The following is a 24,354-nucleotide window of genomic DNA, read 5'->3' as shown; positions in this document are numbered from 1 at the left end:
CACAAAAGACCACCTATTGTGTGATCCCATTTGTGTGAAATGTCCAGAATAGGCAAATCCATGGAAATGGAAAGTACATTAGTGGTTGCCTAGGGCTGGAAAGGAGGCGGGAAGGAAAGGGGGATAAGGAGTGTCTGTTAATGGGTAAAAGGTTCCTTTTGGGGGTGATGAACATATGCTAAAATTAGACTGTGGTGATGGTGGCACAACTCTGTGCTAAAAAAATGAAACAAAACACTGAATTATATCCATTATGTGGGTAAATTTTATAGTATGTGAATTGTGTCTCAGTAAAACTAGTTACATAAAAGGATGAGGAAGTCCACCCAAGCCATGACCAGGTTCAGGCCAGGGGCCTGGCTGGGTCAGATCAGTACAATCACCCAGCCCAAACACCCACCACATCCAAGCCCCAGGAGAGAACTAGGACCCCTTTCCCCAGGAGCTGGGCCCCGCTGTCCCCTGAGGCCCCTGCCTGCCCATCCTGTGTGACCTGAAATCATAGAACAGCGAGAGGCTGGCATTCTGGGACCAGAGGCCCAGAGGAAGTGGACCTTGATGGCTTCCCACCCAGTGTGGATCCAGACCACTTGGAGCTGGGCTCAGCCCAGCCCAGCCTGACTTTCGGGTTCGGGATTTCCTGATCACAGGTTGGGAGACCATTGGAGAAAGGAACTGCCATGGGGTGGAAGTGAAGCCCAGCCTTTAGCTGGGACAGCAGTCCCTTGGAGTGGGCCGGTGGGGAGGGGTGGCCCAAGAGTGTCTCCCCTGATTGTGAGAAATACCTTGCAGCCCATCCACTCAGCACATCATCTCCGCTCCTTGCTTTTCCTAGGACTGGGCCTGTCCTCTCCTGTCTCTCCTCTCTTTGCCTCTCTCTGTCGCATTCATTCCAGACTCCTCATTCGCCTGCTACTTCCTTGCTCGGCTCCAGTTTACAAAGTGCAGGCCCCCAGCCCTGAACTTGAGTTGAAATCGTCTGATAAATTCAGGAAAAGGCATCCTTTGGGCCTTCAGGCCTGCTGCCCACCCCAGCTTTAGGACAGACGCCCCACTCGTGGAGCCCAGGGCCCAGCCCCCTGCCCATCCTCTCCGGGCACTACAGCACTGGGGTCCCTCCCCAAGCTCCTCCCCCAACTCCTAGACAAACAATCAACCCTGACAGCCTGGCAGGGAGGGAGAACTCAAGGCCTGGGTTCTGATCCCAACCCTCTACTTATACCCCACATGCTGTACCCCACCCCATGAGGCAGGGCAGATGGCTCTCTCCTTCCCCCCCGAATCTGCAGCCTAGCCCGTGGCCTGGTCCACCGTTAGTGCCAAATGCAACTTACTCTCAACAGACAAATGATGGAATAGGGCCTTCACTGATGGGGTACTCACCGTGTGTATGTCTGACACAGGCCACTCTCACGGCAGCCCTTACCTGCCCAGCATCCTGCTGGCCACCAGCTCCCCCGTCCTGCAGTGCTCCTGGCTCTTGGCCCACAGGATGGTTCTGTCCATATCCCCAGAGGAAGCAAAGGACAACCATCCTTCCCCTGCCTTGGTCCTAATTGTTCAGGATGAGCTTTGGTCTTAATTATGTTTTAAATTTGCTTTTAATCAAGTTCTGGCCCTTCTCTCCTCCTTTCCCACATTTGTTTGCAGCCTGAGTGCTTATGGAGGCAGGGATGTGGGGGGCTGGACCCCTCACCCCCCACTGCATTGTTCCGCTCTCCCTGGACCCCATCCAGTAATCCAATTTAAAGCCTCTTGCTCTGGTCTGGAATTTTAATTCGGGGCTTGCAAAGAGGAATCTGAGCAACACTGGGCGGAAGTTCACGGTCTCATCTAATCAGGGACAATCAGATGTTTGTTGCGAGTTTCTCCAAGCTGCACAAGGTGATTCATGGGGCCGAGAGTCAGGCAGGAGCAGGCCAGGTCAGGGCCTTGCAGCACAGGCAACCGGCACTCTCGAGTCCAGGAAACCCGCTGGGCTTCGGCTTTGGACACACAGAGGCGAGCTGTCTTGTGACTTATACTGCCCAGGGAGAAGGGTCCTCTGAGCCAGGGCCCACTTTCTAAGGGTCCTGAGTCCCAGGAGTGGGGGAGGGGAGGTGCCTGAGTTCTTACAGCACAGTGGAGGCAGAGATGGACTCAGACCAGGACTCTGCTCTACTCCCTGCTGGGGCCTTGACACACAGCCCCTCTCTCAGAAAGGTCATTTCTTCCTGGTTGTATTTCTTCCTCCACGAGTCCTCCAGTTCACTCACGGCCCACTGCGTGCCAGGCGGTTCTGGGGGGACAGGGGGAGGACAGGCCCTGTGCCTGCCCTCGTTGAGCACTTGGTCTAGTCCTGTCCCAGGCCTTAGTATACTCCTCTGTGAAATAGGGACGTGAAACCATCCCTGCCCGGTACTTCTGGGCTCACAGAAGTACCTGGTTCTGGTTTATAAAGGCCACAAAGAAAAGCCAGTGTCCACAGAGCTTGGGCCATCCTCAGCACCGTCCCTGGCATCTCTGCTCTATGGCTTAGAGGAGAGGCTGCAGAATGAGATGCAGCCTTTTTTTTTTTTAAGATTTTATTTATTTACTTGACACAGAGAGAGAGAGATCACAAAGAGGCAGAGAGGCAGGCAGAGAGAGAGGGGGAAGCTCAGGGTCCCCTCTGAGCAGAGAGCCCGATGTGGGACTTGATCCCAGGACCTTGGGATCACGACCTGAGCCAAAGGCAGAGGTTTAACCTGCTAAGCCACCCAGGCACCCCGAAACACAGCCTTGATAAGGTGAAGAGTCACATCAGTGCAGGGGTCTCCAGCCTCCTCTCCGGGGTGAAGCCATGGGTATTGTGGCTTAGTTGTCTCTTAGTTGTCCCAGAGAATGGGAAGCGCAAGGCCAGTGCACCAAGGGACATGAATGTGGCTAGAAGCCTGCTCTTGGGGAGACCCTCTTACCTCCAATTTCAAACCAGCCAGAGGCCATGGAGAGGTCTGGCTTTAGAAACCCAGGATCTAGAGACCTTGGCCCTTCAGCTCTGTCCCACACTCCACCTTGGGTACGGCCCATTGTCCCCAGGGCAGAGACCTCTCCACCTGCTGTGCTTTTGCACATTTGTCTTCATGCAGCGTTTTTAAAACCTGCTTGAACACTGGAGTCGCTCAAGGAGCTTTTAAATTGTGACCCCCGGGCCCTGACCCAAACCAAATACTTCAGATTCTCCAGAGATGGGCCCGGGCTTCAGTAGTTTTCAGTGCTCCTCAGATGATTCTGTGTAAGTTCAGAGGTCAGAACGTTTCCCTGAAAATGGGCAGAAATAATTCTCTCCCATGGTTATTGGCCTCTTTCTTAGGGCCTGCCAAGTGCATCGCCTAAGATAAGCCAGAACATTCCAGATCTCTCCAAATCCTCTCTACAAGCCAAGGGTATCTTATCCCCATTTTATATTTGAGGAACTTGAGCCTCCAAGAGGTTAAGCCACTGGCCCCAGGTCTCACACCAAATTTGGGCTTTAGGTCTGGGCAGTCAGGCTTCAGACCCCACATACTGCCCCCCAGTGCCACCCTCATCTGTGCTACCACTGGTGGCCACATGGCGTTGACTGACTACAAGGGGAGGGCGGGGCTGAGGGAAGAAGGGATGGGGCTCTGGCCTCCTCTGACAGGGGCTTGCTCTGAGATGACCTAGTGACCTTGGGGAGGTCCCTGCCCCCACAGGTTTTTCCTTGCACAGTGGAGAGAGACCCTGAGCACCCTGCCCTGCCCAGCCCCGGGAGGCCGGGATGGATGGGACAAGGGGGCGGTACAGCTGTAGCCTTGGATCTGGGGGCTCCAGCAGGCAGTGTTCCCACCCTCCATTGCCTCTCTGGAGAGCAAGCATCATTTAAGAGTAAAATTAAAAACCCTTCCGCACACAGCCGCCCTGCTTTCGCTGCTAATGGCCACTTAACCCAGTTAAACTGATGCATTGTTGGCAGTGTGGCCAGGTCTGTTCAGGAACTGGGCTTGGGGCTGGGTGCTCAGAGGAAAGGGAGGAATGGGCCAGGGAAGGGACCAGGGAGTGCCCCAGAGCTGTGGAGAGGACCACCAACCCCCACCCCACCCTCCTCAGTTGCAGCTTTCTTTCCGAGTCTCCAGGAAAGGCGGGGTTTCTCTCTGTCGGCATGACTGACATTCTGAGCAGGGTAATTCTTTGTTGTGGGGCCTGCCTTGCGTGTTTTGGGGTGCTGAGCAGTATCCTTGCCCTCTACCTACTAGATGCCAGGAGTACACCACTCCCCCAGCTGTAACAACCAAAAATGTCTCCAAATCTCACCAGATGCCCCCTGGGGGCAAAGCCCCACCCCCAGTTGAGACTCATCGTCTAATGGGAGAGATGCAGCCATGGGAAATAGATAGCCCAGAAGCAGGGGCTGTGGGGACCTCAGAGAGGTGCAGCCTGGATGGGGAATCCTTAGCAGGAGGAAGATCCTTTCAGTTTAAGAGGGTAGAAGTGAGCTTGGGGCTGCCTGGAGGAGGCAGCAAGGATTTGGCGGGGAGGCAGGGAATTCAGCGATGAGAGAGAGCTGACGGCTGGTTCAGACCTGGATCCACTCATGTACCGATTGCTGGGGGGTCAGATGAGCAGATCAGCCCTGAAAGGAGAAGGCCTGGAGGAGGCCTGGCCCAGAGTGGGAGCCTCAGGAGCATTCAGAGAACAGGTACCGGGACCGTGGCTCTGCTTTCTGGCTGGAGGTCAGCAGCTGGGATCCGACTCCAGACTGGGGAAGCTGTAAAGGACCCCCGTCATGGGGGACAGACAGGGCAGGGGACTCAGCGTGGGCTGCCTCCGCCCACCCTGCTTGGCGCAATTAAAAAGTATTTATGTGGGGCCGGCAGTGGCTTCTGCCTCCCCTTCATTATGAACATTAAGAGATCTTGACCCTTCCACTTTCCTGCTCTTGAAACGAGGCGCAGGCACGTGGAGCCAATTAGGCGCACGCGTGGGCGCCGGGGGCCTGAGCAGCCCGTTCTCCTTGATTGCGACGTTTACAGCTGATTATTCTCCCCTCACCCAAACAGCGCTGCTCCTTCCTGGCAAGGGGCCAGTGCCACCCAGAGGAGCCACCTGGGGCCCCCAGGGATGGGGGGGAGTGCTGAAGGAGTGAATGGGCGCCCTGCCTGGGAACCCTTGGGGACCCCCACTTCCCACAGGGAGGCGGCGAGAGAGGTGCCCATCGAGGAAGCAAAGGCAGGGCCCCGGGTAGCAGTGAGCACCCAGGAGAGACAGGCAGCGCCCGGCGACAGAGGGTGACCATTCAGGAGCAAGGCTCGGCGGGAGCGGCTCTGAGGAGGCGGCCTGAACGTGTGAGGGAGGGAAGGTGATCTGCTGTGCTGTCCCCCCACACACCCCCACGGGTCCTGAGACTCAGCATGAGCCTTGGACGAAGACATGCTGCTCCAGCAACTGGTGGACGTGTCTGCAGGGACGGCCTCCCCTGTGTGCATCCCCACCAGCTGGCCAGCAACCCAGAAGCCCCTCGAAGGCCTCCAGGCTCAGCAACCTCCCTGGGAACGAAGACAAGGGAGAGACAGTGCGGAGAGGGTGTGGCCACAGGGTCCTCAGGGGAAACCTCATTCCTCCTCTCCTCCTGCATGCCCTCGCCGGTGGTGGTCAGATGAGGGCCTGGCTTGACCTATCAGGCCTCAGGAAAGGCTAAGCTGTGTGTTTGGACCAGGCTATCCTGGTCCCTGGGATTGCCCCTGTCGTGGGGGCCCCTCTCCTGGCTCCTCCTCCAAGGTATAGGGGCCTTAAGAAGGGTCAGAAGAGCTGTGGCCATTCCCCAACATCTGCTAGCCAAGGGATCTGGGGGCCTGGGGTGCAATGCCCCTGAGATCCACAGAGCCTGCTGGGTCAGCCTTACACCCCCGGGCCCTGCTGCTGAGCTCACCCTCGTGGCTGCAGGTCGGAGGAAACTGAAGGCCCATGGGTCAGACCAGGGAGCTCAGCATCCTGTTTGCCCTGACCAGCATGGATTGCCTCCTGTGGGGACACCTTCACCAAGGCACCTCAGGCCCAGATCTCTCTCCACAGGGGCTATCAGCCTTGCCCAACCAGGGGCCCTGCTCACTGGGTCATTTGGCAGACTTGCCCGCTGCCCCCGGTCTGGCCCTGGGTGTGGAGCCAGTCTCCACTCACCGTAGAGCAGAGTTACCATTTTACAGACGAGGAAACAGAGGCACAGCCTGGCTAAAACAGGGTCAAGATTTCCCACCGCCACCCCCACCCACCCACCCAGCATGTGTGCCTGCCTCTCCCAGCACTCCCGAGGAGGAAGCAGAGGATTGGAGGAAGCAGACAGAGCCAGAGCAAAGGGGAAGGAGATGTCAGGGTTCTGCCTGTCAGGGGGCAGAGCACAGGCAAGGGCCTCAGGGCCAGACCTCGGTTGTCGGACACAGGACAGCTATAGAGGGTCTCTGGGGTGTAGAGGCCTGCAAGCACAGGCTGGGAGCCACTGCCCTGAGTTCCCTTCTCTTTTTTTTTTTTTTTTTTTTAAGATTTTATTTATTTATTTGACAGAGAGTGCAAGTAAGCAGAGCGGCAGGCAGAGGGAGAGAAGCAGGCTCTCCGCTAAGCAGGGAGCCCGATTCAGGGCTCGATCCCAGGACCCTGGAATCATGACCTGAGCCAAAGGCAGCTGCTTAACCAACGGAGCCACCCAGGTGCCCCCTGAGTTCCCTTTTTAACACCGCTGCAGCCTGACCGCCACAGGACGGGGAGTCTAGGCCTCGGGGTGGGGTGGTCAGCTGGAGGGAGACACACTGGATTCCACTCCCCAGAGAAGCCTGCACAGAGGGAGGATCCTCTCCTGCTTCTGCCCTCCCCCACTTGGGGGTCCCAGCTGGCCACGTGGGGCAGAGGATGGGATGTGGAGGAAAAGGGCGTGTAGGTGCCACAGGGACAAACCAGTCTAATTCAGGATCAGAGTAGTGAGAAATTTAATTGAGTTTTAATAGCTTCTGGCCCTTTGTTCTGAAATCCTCAAGTACGAGGGCTGGGGGAGGGAGAGTGCATCTAAGGCAGGGCAAGCCCGTGGCCCAGCTCGTCCCCCTTTTGGACCCCAGACTGGGAGCAGACAGACAAGCCACGAGGTCCTAACGTGCAGAACAGCTGCCATGGGAGGGGCGAGCCTAAGGAGACAGCCTGGAGGTGGCAGTGCTTGAGCTGGTAGAACCAGAGAGGTGCAGAAAGGGAAGAAGGAAGGAGCCAAGGCCTGGCCTGACGTGAGAGGGAGCGGAAGTGAGTCAGACTGAGTCCGCCGGAGCGCTGTGGGCTGGGAAGGGAGCCCAGCAGGTGCAGCCCATGCATGGCTGTTTCCACTAGAGGAGTGGCCAGTTCCTATGTCACCCCATTTTCTATGGCTTAAAATAAATAGGGACCTATGCCTCCGCTTTGGCAGTGAGTACCTAACGGGGCTGTGAGCCGGTTCACAGGGCTGCTGGCAGGGAGGGCCTGGTGCCTTGGACCCAGCTCAAAGGGCTGGAGCAGCTTCTGGTGCCATGGTGACCCTGGGAGTGTCCCCTAAGGTTTTCCTGGAGGAGGTCAGGTAATCCTGGCTTTGTGTCATGAGATACCAGGCATCTCCAGAGCGCTTTGCTTTTTTCAGCCTCTGTTTACCATGCTGAGCACCTGCTGTATACAAGCACCATACTAGGTTACCAGGTACAGAGATGGGGGAACAGACCCGTGGGCCCCCTCCCTTGAGGACTGCCACCTGCCGAAGGTGACAGTGATATGACCCATGCCACAAAGTGTGGACACTGCCCAGGCCTAAGGGACCTGGGGTAGGGCTGCGGGGGTTGCTGGAGATGCAGGCAGAGGAAGAGGCTCCAAGTAAGAAGGCGCAGCAGAGGATAGACCGGAGGTAGAGAGGGTGCACGCACGTCCCCCTGCCGCGACCTCTGCAGGGACATGGTGACGGAGCATCTTGCCTGGGGCCTCGGCTCTGCACCGTGTGCACACGGACACCATGAGGGGTTCTTGAGGCAAAGGCGTGCATGGCTGTGCCCAGGAGTCACCATTGCTGGCAGTCTCGCTGAAAGCTCACCTAGCGACCACAACCTGCACAGTCCTGACCTCGCACCGCCCGCAAAGGAACCTCTGGCTGGGAGTGCCCCCTAAAAATGCAGTGGCTCATGATGCACGCAACTGGGCCCAGAGCAGAAGGTGGCCGAGGTTCAGGGACGTGAAGCGCTGCTGGGCAGCAGCACCCACTCTGCCCTTGAGTAGCACACCAAGCCCTTGGCAGATCTCCCTTTCTGAGCCTCAGTTCCCTACCTATACAAGAGGAACAACAAGCATGGCCTTACAGATCTGTCATCAGAGTTTACTCCCAGGCCTCGGTGACGCCAATTCGAGAAAGTATACACGTGGGATGGACCCCATGGACAGGACTGGTCTGTGCCTAGCCTGGGACCAACCCTGGACTGTCAGCCTTTGTGCCGGCCTCCCTACTCTGGATGCCTCATCAAGGACCCATCCCTAGCTTCCACTGCTGTGGACCACACTGTCCAAGCTGCTTAACGCTTCCTGCCTCCTGGCACAGGCCTTGGGTCCCTTGTTTGAGAGGCTGGTCACGGTTGTCGGGCCCTTTGTTCCAGCCTTCCTGTGTTTGCCCACTCTGTGCCTCGGCGAATGGGAGTCGAAGCATGTTTGCTGTGTCAACACCAGCTGGAGCCGAGGGGATGAGGCCCTCTCCTCCAGCTGCCCAGGTGCCTTGGGTTCAGCCCCCTCCCTGGGTGGTTGGAGTTGGTAGGCAAGCGGGCAGCTCCCCACCTATGACCCACCCATTCACCCATGGGACTGCTGGGCCTAGGTCGGGCAGGTGTGGGGAACCAGCAAGGGCAGCTCTGGGCCGGGAGCAGGACAAAGAGGGACCAGTGCAGTCGGCCCTGTGCTTAACTTGGGAACTCCTGGCAGAGATAGCCTTCAGGCATCTGAAGGCCAAGTTCAGGGGTTTCCCACTCTCTCTGCAGAATCCCTCCCCAGGCCCAGCTCCACCCCTCTACCCCTCCCTCCGCCCCCACCGTGTTCCTAGTTATCTGATCAGCAGCAGTCAGGCAAATGGACAGATAGACAGGCATGGAGACAGGGTCAGGGCATGGAGTCGAGAAGAGTCCACCTGGCAGGATTGCTCAGCGTCTTGTCTGAGCTGAGACCTGACCAGCCCTTATACACATGTGTGCCATGTGGTTACTGCTGTTACAAGGCAGGGACTTGGGCCACAGGGAAGAGCCCTGACACTTGACCTCACTGCGCGTTCACAGAAGGGTCCCCGTTACGTGGAAGCACAGAGAAATAGGGCTGAGGCTGAGGCTGGAGGGAAGGAGGGAGTTGGCCTCTCAGAAGGTGAGGAAGAGCATTCTGGCAAAGAGAACAGCTGGAGGGGCCTGCAGGTAGGAGTGGGGCTCAGAGTCCTGTTTGGTTGCTGGGTTAGAATGGGAGGGGAAGCAGGTTGAACCCTCCAAGTTCTGGGTTAGCGTAGGGGCATGGGGGAAGGTGGTGCTTACAGGGACAGGGAGTCTTGGACAGGAGTAGGCTGTGGAGTGAGAAGGCTGAACCCCCAGGAACCAACAGGGATTGTCAGCAAGTAGGCAGCACTGCCTGCCCCCACCTTCCTTCCCCAGGTGTTTGCTGACCCCTCCCCGGAGGGAAGTCAGGTGAGGCCGGTGTGCACTGCTCACACCTTGGGGGGGCGGCGTGGCCTTCCCCCCAGACCCACTTACACCTTAGTGTCCCTAGGCAAGTTTAGCATCAGCACCTGTTCCTGCCCAGAGTTCTGAGGCCTGAAGGTCCTCTGAGCATGGATCTTCGACCTTTGACTCTGGTCACTGGAGGCCTCAGGGCCCTGCTGGGGGCTGGTTTTTAGACATGGGCTTTTGGGGGTCCCAGAGCACCTTCCTGTGCACCCATAGTACCAAGGGCTCAAGAATTAGGGAGTAGGCACCATGAAGTGGAGGAACAGCCTGGGCTGAAGTTCCCTCACATCCCTCAGGTGGGAAGGTCCTGACCCCAGAGGCCAGCAGAGGAGTCAGGGGCATTTAAACAGAAAAAAGGACCTATCCGTGCTCTGCCAACAGCAGGGACAGCCCGGTTCATGATAGCTACAGATGTCCTGCTGGAGGATGTACAGCTACATCCTCTGTCTTGGCTGTTCATGCATGGGACACCTGCCGCAAGGGCAGCCCTGACCCCGAGACACGAACTTGCAGGGGAAGCGGTGGGGGGTGGGGAGAGTGTGGCCCGTTCTTCCTTCTCTGGGGCACAGGTGGGTGCGTATCCCACGGTGGTGTCTAGACCTGGGCATGTGTGTCATCATGGGCATGCATGCACCTGCTTATTTCCCTGTGCTCGTGGCTCTCACGTGGCCCAGGACTGAGCCCTTTGACTGTGGCCTGAGTGACGGGCTGTGGCCCCACCATCTCCCAGGGATGGCAGTGACCTTTCCCCACCTCCCACATCTATACCTATGCCTTCTTTTGTCAAATATTCTGCTAATCTCATCTCCTTGTGTGACTGCCGTGTAATTAGCTCATTTTGCAAAATATTGCATCTGTCTTATCCGCCTCCCCCCCCACCCCGCCTCTTCCTTTTCCCAGGAAAGCGTGGGCAGGGATGGGGTCGAGGAAGATTACTGGGAATGAGTCTACCTTACAGGGGGGCCCTGAGCAGCCCCCTGCATACTCACAGGGCCCCCCATGAACACACACTGATCCACCCACAGGCCCCGTTAACACACATCCTGGCCCCAGAATCATGGAGGTCAGTGGGCTGGGGGTGTCCTCGCCCTCCCTCCATCAGGATGGGGTGGGGCCGACGGAGCCCTGCTCCTGGAGAACTCACACACACAGGGACTGCCCAGGCCCAAGCTGGGCTGAGACTAATGAGCTGCTAAGTGGAGGTGCCCCAGGTGGGCCTGTGTATGGCAGGCAGGCGGGGGTGGGGTGCGGAATGTGGAATGCCCCCCCCCCACCCCGCCCCACTCTTAGGTGTGGCCATGCACGGAGGGGCTGAGCCAGGACCTGGTTTAGAGGAATCCCCATGATCCTCATCATCACCTGCCTGCCACTGCCACCCACTGGACAGGGTGCCACAGCGGTTAGGCCGCCCTAAAACCCTACACCATCCCATCACCTGCCCCAAGCAGGATCTGGTGCAGCTGTGAGGTGGGGGCTGCTTGGGCCAGGGACTGTGGACAGGGCCTATATGGAGCCCCCAGTAGGGTCACACGTGTCCCAGGCCTTGGCCCTGACCAAGTGTGACAGCCCCAGCCAGGGGCACCAGGAACATCTGCCTCCGGTGGTGGGGCTGGGCAGAAGGAACAGTGTGGGGCTTGGAGCTGTTTTAGCCTCAGAGAGTAGTGCTGCTCCCATCCAGCCATCCCTGCCGAGCCCCCGTCCCCACCTCCCCCACCCATTCTCTGGATGGGAGAGCAGAGGCTGCCGAGGCCTTCTCTGCATGGAGAGCCCTGGGAGGCTCAGAGCCGGCTGCAGCCATCGGGTGGCTACAAGGCTGGGCGCGTGCCCTCGGCTGGCATGGCCTACTTTCCCGAGACCCACCCCCCACCCCACCACTCCCACTGTCTCCCTGCCTTCTCTTGCTTCAGCTCCCTCAGGACGTGAATTCTCTTAAACTTTTAATTAAAAACATTCTCCTTTCTTCCCCCAAAGTTTGCTTCCCTGTGATTTTCCTCTTTGAAGGAGAGATGGGGGGGAATGGGACGGTGGGCCAGGAGTGGAGGTCAGGCCTTCCTAAATCTCCATAGGAGACCCAAGGGAGCCAGGGCCTGGCCTGGAGGAGGCTGCCGGCTATCCCCCGGCCCTGTATCACCCTCCCTGGCTTCCTGGCTGTCAAGGGGGGCATTTCTGGGGGCTCCGGCCCTGGGTGCCACTGCTGGATTAGAGGAATGGGGCCAGCCTGAGGACATGCATGCACTCCCACCATGCTCGGTGTGATGACTCAAGATTTCCACAGCATGATCATTTCCACTGAGTGGAAGGGCCCTGCCTTCCTGGGAGAGTGGTGTCTGCTCCAGCAGCCTCGGGGTCACACCCAGTCTGTGGATTGCAGGTTGGAGAAGCGTTCCCAGGGTTACTCGACAGGCACGATGCAGCCCAGGGTTGGTGTCATGGGCCTCGAGGTCACCAACTAGGTCACAGCTACTTCACATGTACAATTCCTAGCTCAACTCAGGGGCACAAGGTCGGGCCTCGCAAGATTGTAGCCCCGGGAATGCTGGGGACACAGATCCTTAATGCCAGGAAACCAGAATAACTTCTCTAATTATGGGGCTGGAGGGGGGCTGGCCCATGTCCTCAGATTCCTGTTCTGGAGTTGGAGCCCACCAAATGTCTGGCAGTTCTTCCTAGTGTCAGACCACGATCCCGCCTGCTGAAGCCCAGACCTTGGTTCCACCTGTAGAGAATTTTGGCACACACTTCCTTGCCCAGACCCCTCCCGTGGTCCAAGAGACAGGAACAGAGTCACACCCTGTCCCCCCGTGTTCCTATCTCTTCCTCCATTTCTCTAGGTTCAATTTTCTTCATCTGAAAGCTTCCAGGCCCAGCCCAGAAAGCCCCCCACAAACTCAGACTCATCCAGGCACATTCCCTTGTCCCATTCTGAGATGCCCCCACCACAGGTAGTGCCTCTCCCATCCCTAGGGTCCAGGCCTCCTCCAAGCCCCCAGAGGCTCAGGACTCAAGACTGTAGTCAGGCCTGAGCCCAGGAGAAGAGCAGAGACATCGCCAGCAGAGCCCACGTCTCCATGGGGTCCAGTCCTTTACCCCTTGCTGGACCCCCTGTCCGCCTGCTGCATGGACAGGGGACATGGCGGGCCCTTGTGAGAGCATCAGGATGCCCCCAGAGAAGGGGATGCAATGGGGATATGAGCCCCAAGGGGCTCGAACAGAGGTTCCCCCACCACTCACCTTCTGGGCTGCCCTTATCACCCCTCCTGATACACTGGGTGTGTCCCACTCTGCAGCCTGGAGGCTGCCATGACTGGCCCTGGGAGCACTCAGGGAGACATCCGCACAGAGGCGGGCAGGCTATGCCAGGATTTGGCCAAAGAATTGGCCGGGAGGAGGGACAGGCCAGATAGGACCACAGCACGAACCAAGGCATGAAGGGGCCAAGGGCAGGGGCTGGCTTGAGGTAGAGGCAGTGCACGGCCAAAACGGTAGAAATGGCAGTGAGAGGCCTTGAGCACCCAGCACAGGGAATTAGACCCCTGGCATTGGAAGCCCTGGCAGTCTCCTGAGTAAGGCAGGCATATTCCTTTTACAGCACACATTCACTACATCTGCTGACTGCCAGTGCCTGTGAGGTGGCCTGGCCCCACCCCCAGGCAGTGTCACTGCAGGTGCCCTGTGGCTCTGGGGGTGTCGGAGTGGCGGTGGTCGTCGGGGAGGAGCCTGGGCCTTCCCCACAAGGCCAGGGGATGCAGCCTCCCCCAATAGGAGCAGAAGCACGGTCCCACCTCTCACGGTGCTGCCCTCTCCTCCTGGCTCACTCTGCGACAGAGCCCACTGGTTTCCAAAGCTGGTTCAGGCAGGGGTGGAAGACTCTTCTTCCCACTGCAGCACATCTCGGGGTTCCCCGAACCCCATCCTGTCAGCCTCCACCTAGCCCTTCATTTCCCAAGCACACACAAGCATCAGGCTGCTTGCTGAGGCTGCTTGCTGCTGCTTCTTCTGTCACCCCACAGTGACAGAAGCAGACCTGGTCCTGCCTTCTGGGACCTTGTGGTCCAAATGGGAGACAGAGGGCAGCCAGGTGATGGGAGGATGTGTAATGGGACGTCAGGGTGTTTCAGAAGAGCGTCCCATCAACGAGCAAGAAGTGGGCGTCGGCCCCCCCCCACACATACCCCCAAGTGCAAACTCAGAACCTGAGCAAGGCTGAAGGCAGTGAGAAGGTGGCGGCTCAAGGTTAAGCCCCATCCCCCGACCTAGGACACAGGCGTCTCTGCTTGTAGGGTCTGACCGCCTTTGGGGTCTCTCTCCCATGGTCCAGCCCCAGCTCTTGCCAAGAAGCTGAGGAGACGGGAGCCTCCCCTAGACATCCCTCAGCAGACCCCCACCTGGGCCTAGAGCATCTCCTCCAGGCAGGCAGTGAGAGATGCAGGGAGTTCTGGGTCTTTCTGGGTTGCCCAGCACCAGCCCACCCTGAGGGGCTGCTGGTGTCAGCGAAGGAGACCCCCCAGCGGCCCTTTAGAGCGCTCAGCAGTGGTGATGGGGCCCACGTGAGACCAAAACACAAGTGGAGTATGTGTCTGTTCGTGGGAGGCTGTCGGTGTGGCTGGGCTGTGCCCCGTGTGCATGGCAGGGATGATGCTGCCTGGAGATGCACGTCCATGTGTGCAGCAAAGGGACGGGCCAGGGCTCTCCGTGATGGGGCGTGCGTGCACCAGTGGATGTGGGAGACACGTGGGGTGTGCGCTGGAAGAGACTGAAGAGCTGGGGTGGGAAGGGAGGGAGAGCTGTACCACCACAAGGTTCCTGCTGCCTACCGCGGCCCGTCTCACAGGCACTCATGTGGGTGTGCCCAGGCAGCCACAGACACACATCTGTGTAAAAGCCGTGTGCTCCCAGCCCATCTCCCACTCTGCAACCATGGCAGCACACCCAAGCCCACGCGCCCACACAGACGGTATAGATAGGCGTGCACGCATACCTGCGAGTAATTCCCGTGTGTGCGTGTGGCCCGGCCCATGCACGCGCACATGCGTGCACCTGTGTGTCCCAGCTAGATGCCCCTGCCCGGAAACCCCTGTCACAGCTGCCTCATCCCTCTGTCCATTCACTGCACCACTGCACCTAGGGGAGGATATCTCTGCTTTACAGACCAGCAAACTGAGGTGCAGAAAGGAAAAGGCCCGTGGATGGCTCCAGCAGGGGCCCAAGCCTCCCAGGATCCCATCTAAGCCTGACACAGCCCCACAGCTGGTGTCATGGTCTCCCCGATGCTCCTCTGTAGAGCCTTTGGGGTCCAGGACAGAGGCATGGTGTTTTCAAAGCACCCTGTTCCTGTCTGTTCTTTCCTTGGCAGGGGCTCCCTGGAGCCCCCAGTGGAGCATCTGGGCTCACAGTCATGGTTTGGGGAGAAGCATTGCCCTGAACCTTGTGCAGGAAAGTGACCTGTAGAAGCAAAACAGTCCTCCACCAGACCTCAACAACACCCCAGTGCTCCCAGCTCTAGGAGTCTTGTCCTGGGAATCTGGCCTCCGCTTCCCATCCCTCTGGCCCAGTCTCCTGTCTCCATACCCCTCGACAACACCCTCTTCTCTCCAAGGTCATTCCTCAGTTTATATCAGCAGCTCCTGACATTCCCAACTGGAAAGCTCTCAGAGGTAGGACATGTCCTGAGCCCTCACCACAGACTGGGCTCTGGCCCAAGAGGGGACACAGGAGGAGGAATCAGACCCTGCTGTGACCTCAAGAGAGCCTGGCCCAGGGTGGCCAGCCTTGTCAACCAGCCTGGTGACTTTATGGTAACTACAGCTGTTAGAAGCTGAACAGGAAGCTTTGCACAGAGTTCAACAGAGCTGGACATTAAGAAGCAGGCAGAGCAGGGAGGAGACGAGCATTCCAAGTGGAGGGAATGTTCCATGCAAAAGCAAGGAGGTATGAGATTGTGGCCCGATAGTCAGATGCTTAATCAAACCCCTGTCTCCTGCGTCTGCGCAACCAGACATTCATTCATTCATATGTTGATTCAGCAAATAGTTACCAAGAGCTGGGCACTGGGGCCACTGGGATGGAAAAAAACAGCATTGTGCCTGCCTCGGAGAGTGCACGGTGTGCTGGGGAATCACGTGACAGAGCAGCGCAGTCTTAGATGAGGGCACATACGTCCTGGGAGAACCCTGAGGAGGGGTATGATGGAAGAATAGGGGCATTTGGGGAACCCTAAAGAGGAGACCTTATGGAGGCACACAGGCCACTGTCAGAACCCCAAGGAGGGGCCTGGCCAGGACTGGGGCTCATTCATCAGTATCTTTTTTTTCCATTTATCAGTGTTGGATACCCAGTCTTCAGAGGCCCTCATAGCTGGGAAGGCCCCTGGCAATCCAAGTCTACATCTTTCATTGTATAGACAGTTAATCTGGACCCTAGGCCCAGAACTCAAGTCTCTAGGGTTCCTGTTTCAAGAGTGTAGCTGTAAAAAAAAGGAAAGAGTGCAGTTGTATTGAATAAAGCAAGGATTGCACATAGCCAGACCCAAGCCTGGACTCACAGAGGACCTAGTCCTCTCTGCACAGTGCCTCCAGCAGCCTAGACATGGAATTGCAGGCCCAAGAGGCTATTTTGGGAGCCAGAGGGAGCCCTGCCTGTGTCCTTCTCCGGCCAGGAGGAACAACTGGGGTCTTAGGATTTCACTGCGCCTCAGTTTTCCACTACAAAACAGCAACGTGATCCCTGGCCTGTTACAACACTGGGCAGTGGTGAAGACGGGGAGTGCTGGTTCCCAGGACTGGAGCTCCCGGGGAGGCCTTTCCACCTGGGGCCCGAGGGGTACTGGGGACATAGGACCGCCCACTATTGTAGCAGCAGGGCCAATGGCTGGCTTCCTCTCCTCCTCAGTGGCTCTCGAGCCATCCGTCATTTACAAATTCTCTTCATTTCTAAATAAAATGATTTGTTAATTTGAGTGAGTGATCACCACTCGTCCGAGCCTCTTTGCAGGCCCGGGAACAGCTTGTGGGCTCCCGGAGCCCCGTGCCGCCGGCCTGGCGCAGACTTGGAGGGGTTGTTTTCGATTTAAATGTGAATTGAATGAGGAGAAAAATGTTTCTCTTGGCAATTCCATAGGAGCTTGCTCTTCTGACAGATGTTGGAGTTTATTATCCCATCGGGCCAGCGTTTTGTCGAGCAGAATTGCTAATTATTTCAGAGGCCCGGCCACAGCTGAGGAGGGGAGGGAGGTGGCGGGCGCGGTTTGAGGCGGCATCTGTCGATGCTAAGCCCAGCCCACCACCTCTCTACTTGTCGCCTAGGATCTGCAGAAATTTGGGGGCACGGGGAGCCCTGGAGGAGGCAGCAGGAGCTGGGCTCTTGCCAGTGGTGTTGTAGCCTCCTCCTGAGGATTGTGGAAGGTCACTTAGGGGGTCTGGGCTTACTTGTATAGTGGGCCCGTGGGTGGTGGATGGGAAAAGGCTCCAAAGAGAGGCCAGTGTTTTTCCCACTGTGTGAAGCCAGAGTCATCGACTGCGACAACCACACCTAGGTGGGGGCCGTGCTTGTGAGCGCGTGGCTGGGTGTCTTCATAACCGGGGGCTCCGTGCAGGCGCGTGGCAGCATGTGGGGATTTGGTGTGACCATGTGCTGTTTTCGTGGGTCACAAGCCGCCTGGGGTGACCGCACGTGTCTGCGAAGGAGACGCCCGCAGCCGAGTAACTCAGTCCTTCAAGGTATGGCTCTAATTCATGTCTGTCCCCAGTCCCCGCACTGCAAGGTGAAGGAGGCCTTGGAAGACAGATGGCCAGAGGGGACTAGACCTCAGGAAGGGTGGGCCAAGGCTGATTAGGGTGGCACTCAGCTGCTCCGGGGTCCCCCAGGCTTCAAGGGGCTCCATGGCAAATGGCTGGGTTTCTGGTGGAGATGTGGCCCTGGCGGCCTCCCTCCCAGTCCATCCAGCCCAAGGATCTTAATCTCCCCCTGCAGCAACTTAGAGCCGCAGCCAGAGCCAGTCCTCCTGACTCCCTCAGCCCAGGTCTGACTGCAGTTCATCTCTAAGGCAGGAACTGGGGTTGGGGACACATCTAATTCCTCCTACAGTGTCCCTGAGAACCCCCCCCACTGAGAAACACCCCCACCACTGCCCCCTTGATCACCCCATCTCTCCTTCCTGAGCTCCAGGACAAGGAGCCGGCCGCCTTGAGCGCCCAGTCCCGGCCAGCTCAGGAATCAGCACGTCACTCTCTCATCCTGGTGTGTCCCCACCCCCGCCCCGCCCCCCTCAGCCTCCACCACTCTTCTTCACCCTCATCAGCTCCAGGCCAACGGGAGCTCAGCTCCCTAGGTTTAACACAAAGGCGGCAGCAGCAGCTGGGCAGGATTTTATAACCCTAATTAACACTGGATTCCCTGGGGTTCCAGCTCTAGAATCCTGATGCAGGCCGAGACCAGCAGAGCACAAGGTGGGGAGGGTCCTCCCTGGAGCTGGGTCAGGGAGACGGAATCTCAGTCCATAGTCGCCAGGCCCCAGAAAGTGACATGGAGCCCTGCCCCCTCAGTCTCTCCTCTCCCCATGTCCTGGGCCCTGACTCTCCTAATGGGGGCACTGGGAGGCTGGGGAGGGGGTATCCAGCGATCCCCAGGCTGGAGATCCTGCCAGACACATCTGACCATGTGTCCCTAGGAACCAGGCCCTCTCTCTCCTCTGGATAAAACCACCGTGACATCCTTCCATTAAATAGGGCATGTTCAGAAGAGAAAATTGCTACTATTTTCCCCTTTTACTTCACTGTCATCAAAAATTGATCCCATATTGCATCCTTATTTCAAAGAATGAGCTAAAAAAATAAAATAAAAATTCTCGGTCCTCAGAGCGACAGCTGCATCAAGCTTCACATTCCCCCTGCTCCCACTCCCACCCCCTGGGAAGAAAGAAAAGAAAGAAAGAAAAGAAAATCATGGTCATGGTGAGGGGAGGTGCCATGGCTGGCCCCTCTAGGGCCGTTGAACGTGGCTTTGGGAATGGGGAGGGGCAAGGCATATGACTTTGCCGGCAGAAGGGGATTTCGATCTGGTGAAATGTGGTAGAAAATGGGGTAATTGGGGGAGGTTAATTTGGATCTAAATGGAGCGATTCGTTATCTCAATAAGAAGCGTCTCGTTTTCCAGGGAGACGACTGTGCCTGCCAGATGCCGCCTGCCACAGTGGTGGGGCGGTGGCTCCAAGCAGGGCCCCACTGCCCACTGCCTGTCAGTCTTGGTTCACAGAGCCACCCATCCTACCCGACCTGGGGAGGGGATGCAGAGACAGGTACAGGAAGGGGGAAACTAAAGCCGGGGAGAGCAACTGGCCGACACTCCACAGAGTGCTGGGCTCCTGTCCAGTGCTCCTTCCCATGGGTCGAGCTGTGTCTTAGAAAAGGAGAGCATGGAGGGCGCCTGGGGAGCGCAGGTGGTTAGGCGTCTGACTCTTGGTTTCGGCTCAGGTCATGATTTCACAGTCCTGGGATCGAGCCCCGAGTCTGGCTCCATGCTTAGCATGGGTTCTGCTTAGGATTCTCTCTCTCTGCTCCTCTCGTTCATGCTGTCTCTCTCTCCCGCTCACTAAAATAAATAAAATCTCCAGGAAGGGAGGGAGGGAGGAAAGGAGAGCATGGGCAGGTTCGGGTGCACAGTTTAATTTGGCCTATTCATTAATTCATTCAGCAAAGTATTGAGCATCTTTTCAAAAAAGAAAGCATACATAGTAAAACATAGAATATGAATAATAAGGATAAGACAAAAGAGCCATGATAAGCAGCCCCTGGTAGACCAGGCATTTGGTGTTGAGTCTCTGAGTCGACTTTGAGCCTCCTGGTAGCCAAAGGGAAAAGGGAGACCGGCTGCTTTGTGTTCTGACTCCAGAAGATGAGACACTTAGATCAAATCCCCACAGAGGCCAAGTCCTACTTCTCGTAGAATGGTGCCTGGGGAGACTTTCATGATGATACCCCTCAGCCCCTGTAACCTTTACTAGAATCAGGGTTCAGGACCTGGCACCTGGGTTGTAGTGTGACCTCAGGGATGTCTGCTGTCCCAGCCTCAGAGCCTTGCTGGAGGCTATAGGCAGGGGCTGCTGACAGCTCTGGGATTGCTGGTCACAAAGGGATGACCAGCGCAGCCTAAGCCCTGCAGGCCTGGGCCCAGCAGCAGAACAGACTTAAGACTGGGTCCCGGATCCTCCTCCCACCTGCTTTTCTTCTGAAAAACAGAGCAGTAGCACCAGCCTTGCCCCCCATGGTAGTGTTCACATCATGATGGTTGGCCCCCATGAGTGATGACTGTAATCACGAAGGCCCCCGGCAGGCAGTTGGCAGGAGACGGTGCCCAAGATCTCCTTGGTCTGCGTGTGCACCTAGCCTGGTATTGGCCACACTGTGATCGCAGGGCTAGGGGGTGAGCATGGAGGTGTGGGAGCCCCCTCCCTCCACTGGGCAGTCTGGGACGGGGCAGGTGGGTCCCGGCCTGATTAATCCTTGTCTCCAGCCCCCAGCTCAGGCCACAGATACGCTTGTGGAAAGAAGAGGTGTTCTGGGGGTCACCTTTTCATTTATTCCATACTGTGGTGTTCATTGGGATAACACAAAGTAAAATGATCGTAGACAAGAGTGAGGGTAGGGAGGAGGTAGACCAATGAATGAACAGGGGGGTGGGGGGACGCTTGAGGAAAGACCACTCGGCAGGAACAAGACAGGTGGTAGCCAGAAGGTTCTGTTTGGCCAGGCACGAGTGGGCAGAAGCCGCGGCTCAGAGAGCCACCCCACACCCAGCCACCCCAGGAAACAGCCCTGCCCAACCTGTGCCTTGGGGACGGAGTCCAGGACATGAAGTTGTGGTCTCACCTGCCTCATGTGAATGTGCCCGAGCGCACATTGGCCTGCATGCGCGGGTACACCTGTTTCCACACTCCTATGTGCATCTGGGTTCACATAGGGTTTCTTAAGTCTGCAGTTGTGTTCCTAGACTCACATGCATGTACACCTGTGTACACGTTTGAATGCGCATGTGCACACGCCCTCCTTCTCCAGCTCCCAACCCTCCAGCCTTGTTGCAAAGCTGTCGACCACAAAATCAGCTGGAAGAGGCCTCATGGCCCACCCCCTACTAAAGACAGAGACTCCCTGCCGTGCTCCTCCCTGGCAGACTTCCTTCAGTGGAGGCTCAAGAAGTCCCCATCCCAGGAGCCCCACTTACCCCCCTTTCTTGTGGGGAAGTTTCATGGTGGAGGGGGCACCCCAAAGAGTACCCATCTCTGTGGGTTCAGGAAAGGAAAGCAGATCCAAGAGCAGTGAGCAACTTCTATCCTTATCCTCATGGCTCCCTGCACTCCTGCCACCGACCCAGGGGAGGCCCACCTCCCACTGAGCTTTGGATTTTCCACCAGTGAAATGGGGTGAGATTGGCTCGTGGAGGTTCTGCCTTGATGAGTGTGGAAGAATGACCCTGGGGCCTAGCCAGCCAGCCTAGGACTTGAGGTCTGCTCCTCTAGGGGATGGGCCTGGCCCTGACCTTCTGCCCCTTGTCTCAGGCAGTAGTCTTCGATCTAGGTAGAGCCAAGCACAGCTGCCCAGAGTGTCGTCAGGCTCAAGGCTGATGAACATAAACCCACAGCAGCACCCAGCTCCAGCCCTGATGCTTTGAAGGTCCCAGGCTGTAAGCTGAGCACGGCAGCAGTGCTGGAGGCTGACCACAGGTGGCAGAGGGCTCCTGGAGACCAGAGTTTGCTGGGTGACCTTGGGAAAGACACACAGCTCCCCACCTTCTTAAGGGACCCTTCTTGCCTCCTCTGGCCTCAGCCAGTGGGAGTGGAAGGCAAGAACTTGGAGGCCACCCAGGACGACAAGTGCAAGGTCATCCAGTAAAGCTGAGGCTGCGCTCAGGCCCATCCAGGTCTTCTCCTGCCCCCTGGGTTCCTCTCCCAGCCCCACAGTGTTCTTCCATCCCGTGTGCTCCCATCCATAGCCAGCCAAAGACCCACCCACTTCCTCTTCAGCAGGGGCTCAGCGTCTCAGAGAGGGCACTGGGGGTGTCTCATGGATGAATCAGTGAGCGGAGGTTGGGAAACAGCCCCCACCCTGCTCTCAGAGAGCCATGACGGCAGACAAACTGAGCGACCACATCCGAGCCTCAATGTCCTGATCTGCAGAATGGGGTAGGCATGGGCCCTGCCTTGTAGGGGCTGCTGTGGGGATTAATGTTTGTGCAAATCACAGGTCCTACCAGCGCACTTCCAGATGCAGGAAGTCCTTGCTGACCGTGTATACTTGAGGAACATTTTTTACTCAAAGCCCCACCTGATCACCTGGCCATAAGTCTCTCCTTCCCGGAAAACCACTGGCTCTTCTCTGCAGTTTGCTCCAGCCCTGCCTTCAGAAGCTGTCCTCTTCTTCAGGCAGTCCCGGGGGCCACTCTCCCCCACTCTCAGGGCACATGTGACTGAGAGATTAGCCCTTCCTAAGAAGGCCAAGTGTCCTTGGGTTCCATGTAACCAGCACTTAAGCAATTCCCCCGTTTTCCACCGAGGCAGGCTCCCTGGGTGCCTGGATGGATGGTGCCATTTTCCCATTTCACAGAGAGGAAAGCTGGGGCCAGGAGAGCTGAAATCACCCCATCGGGCTGGATCTGAGTCCACCGTGGGCCCGTCCCTACGGGGCTCCCTCCCACAAAAGTCCAGCCCAGAGGGCTGAGGAGATCAGGGGCCGAGTGGCCTTAGCCAGATGGGATTGAGGGACCCTTTCCTGGGAGACAGCACGGTAGGGAACAGACTCGAGACCCTCCCCCAAGTAGAGTGGGGCTGCAGCCTGTGTGGAGGTGGGAGAGATAAGGTCCCAGACAGGCAGACACGTGCTGCCGGCCGCCTGCCCCACCCTCCCCATCCAGTGCCACGGCTCTGCAGCCGTTGCTAGGCATCTGTAAGGCCCAGGTGGGCCCTACCTGTCGTGGAGCAGCCTTGTAGCATGAGGTGGGCATGGGGCCCGGGCAGGAGCAAGGCCGCCTCCGCCTGCCCGCCCTCCTCTCACTTGGCAGCAGCAAGCAGAAGCCATTAGCGCCTGGCAGCCCGTGTCCCATGGCTCTGACAAACGCCTTAAATGTTGTCGCCAAGGCTCCAGCTGTCCCGCCGGCCGCCTTTACTCCTCGTAATAACCAAGTGTCGACGCTGATTGCAACAGCGGGATGCAGCCAGGATTCAGAGCAGCTTTTACCCTGGGCGTTTCCACCTGGCAACCGGGTTGTGCCCACCCCACCCTCCACCTCCAAGCCTTTGTCTGCCCGGCGGCTCTTCCCAGGCCCCCGGCATGGCCTCTGGGCCAGCTGGTGCCCAGCTTTTTGTCCCAGGTGGTGCTCATGCGGCCACCACCAAAGCTGGTGGGTAGCGATAAGGTCAGGTCTCGGGCATCCTCACCCAGCAGAGTGATGGCCTGAGTGGAAAGGTCTGGCCCCAATTCCTCCTCTTCTGGGTGACCTCTGCAGGGAGGCCCTGACTTTGCCTTGGTTTAGGCTCATCTCTCTGCCTTGGCGCCCTTGTCCGTGGAATGGAAATAATGACTGGGCTTCATGGGGCTTAGAGGGAACACGTGTATGAAGCAAGATGCAAATCATGGTGCCCTGTGGAGTAGGCTAAGCCACACCGGGAGCACAAACACCTGTGGGAGAGTGAAGGCCTGCATCAGCTGCCTTGGCCTTGACTGTCCTCTCCCCACAGAGAGGCCCATTCATTCCCACCTCCACCACTTGGCCCTGCTCAGGCTCCCACTCGGAGTCGCCTCCCTCCTCCCGTCCATCTGGCCTTGTTTCAAGTTTGGTCTGCCGTTGCCTCTTCCCAGAAGTCCTCCCAGCTTGATCAAACCACCCTCCTTGCCTGCCGGTTTTATGTGGTCATCCAGTGGGTCCTAGATGTTCGATATTCTCCTCTCATTTTCTACCCTCATCCACATGAGGCCTTAGGAGGTTGAGACTACTAGAAGCCCTATTTTAGAGATGAGGCCACCAAGGCTCAGACAGGGGGACAGTCACCATGTCACACATGCAGGATGACTTGGGATGCACTGGCCGCTAATCGGGGATAAACAAAGCCCCGGTCAGAGCAGCCGGCATCCTCCCTCCACCTGCCTCCCCCCGGCCTTACGGGCTGCCTTCCTGAGACACCCAGTTACAAGCTCCCGCGTCCAGGTGGTTGACTTATGAGGTCTCTGATCACCAGATCGTTTGTTTACTATTCTAACCTTCCCATGATGCTGGAGGGTGATAGTCAGAGAAAGGTAAAGGATCAGCGGTCTCTGCCCGCTCACCAGACTCCCCTGAGGGATGCAGAGGTGATGGAGCAGGTGGTGACCATGAGGCAGTGGGAGGTGATGAAGGTGGTGCTGGTGGAGGTGATGGTGGAGGTGCCTGTGATGACAGAGGTGGAAGTAGTGATGCTGTCATGATCGGTGATAGGAGGACCAGTGACAGCGTAATTGTCGTAGGGGTGATGAGCCATGCTGGCGTTGGTTAGGTGGGGATCAACAGAGTTGACGGAGGTGGCGGTGATGGTGGTGATGGGAGTGACACTCTGGTGGCAATGGGGTAACGGTGGTGGCAGTGGGGGTGATGGAGCTGATGGGCTCCCCGTGGAGTG

At 57.6% G+C, this 24,354-nt stretch overlaps 1 protein-coding gene across 8 annotated transcripts in view; it reads left to right on the top strand.

Annotated features, from left to right (window-relative positions):
• The window catches only part of CACNA2D2 (calcium voltage-gated channel auxiliary subunit alpha2delta 2), a 138,667-nt gene that overhangs the window by 70,630 nt on the left and 43,683 nt on the right, over positions 1–24,354 (top strand). The gene's annotated exons all lie outside the window — the stretch shown is intronic.

Source organism: Mustela erminea, chromosome 1 (genome assembly GCF_009829155.1).
Source record: "Mustela erminea isolate mMusErm1 chromosome 1, mMusErm1.Pri, whole genome shotgun sequence".
Taxonomy (NCBI): Eukaryota; Metazoa; Chordata; class Mammalia; order Carnivora; family Mustelidae; genus Mustela; species Mustela erminea.
This window is presented reverse-complemented; position numbering and strand designations above follow the sequence as displayed.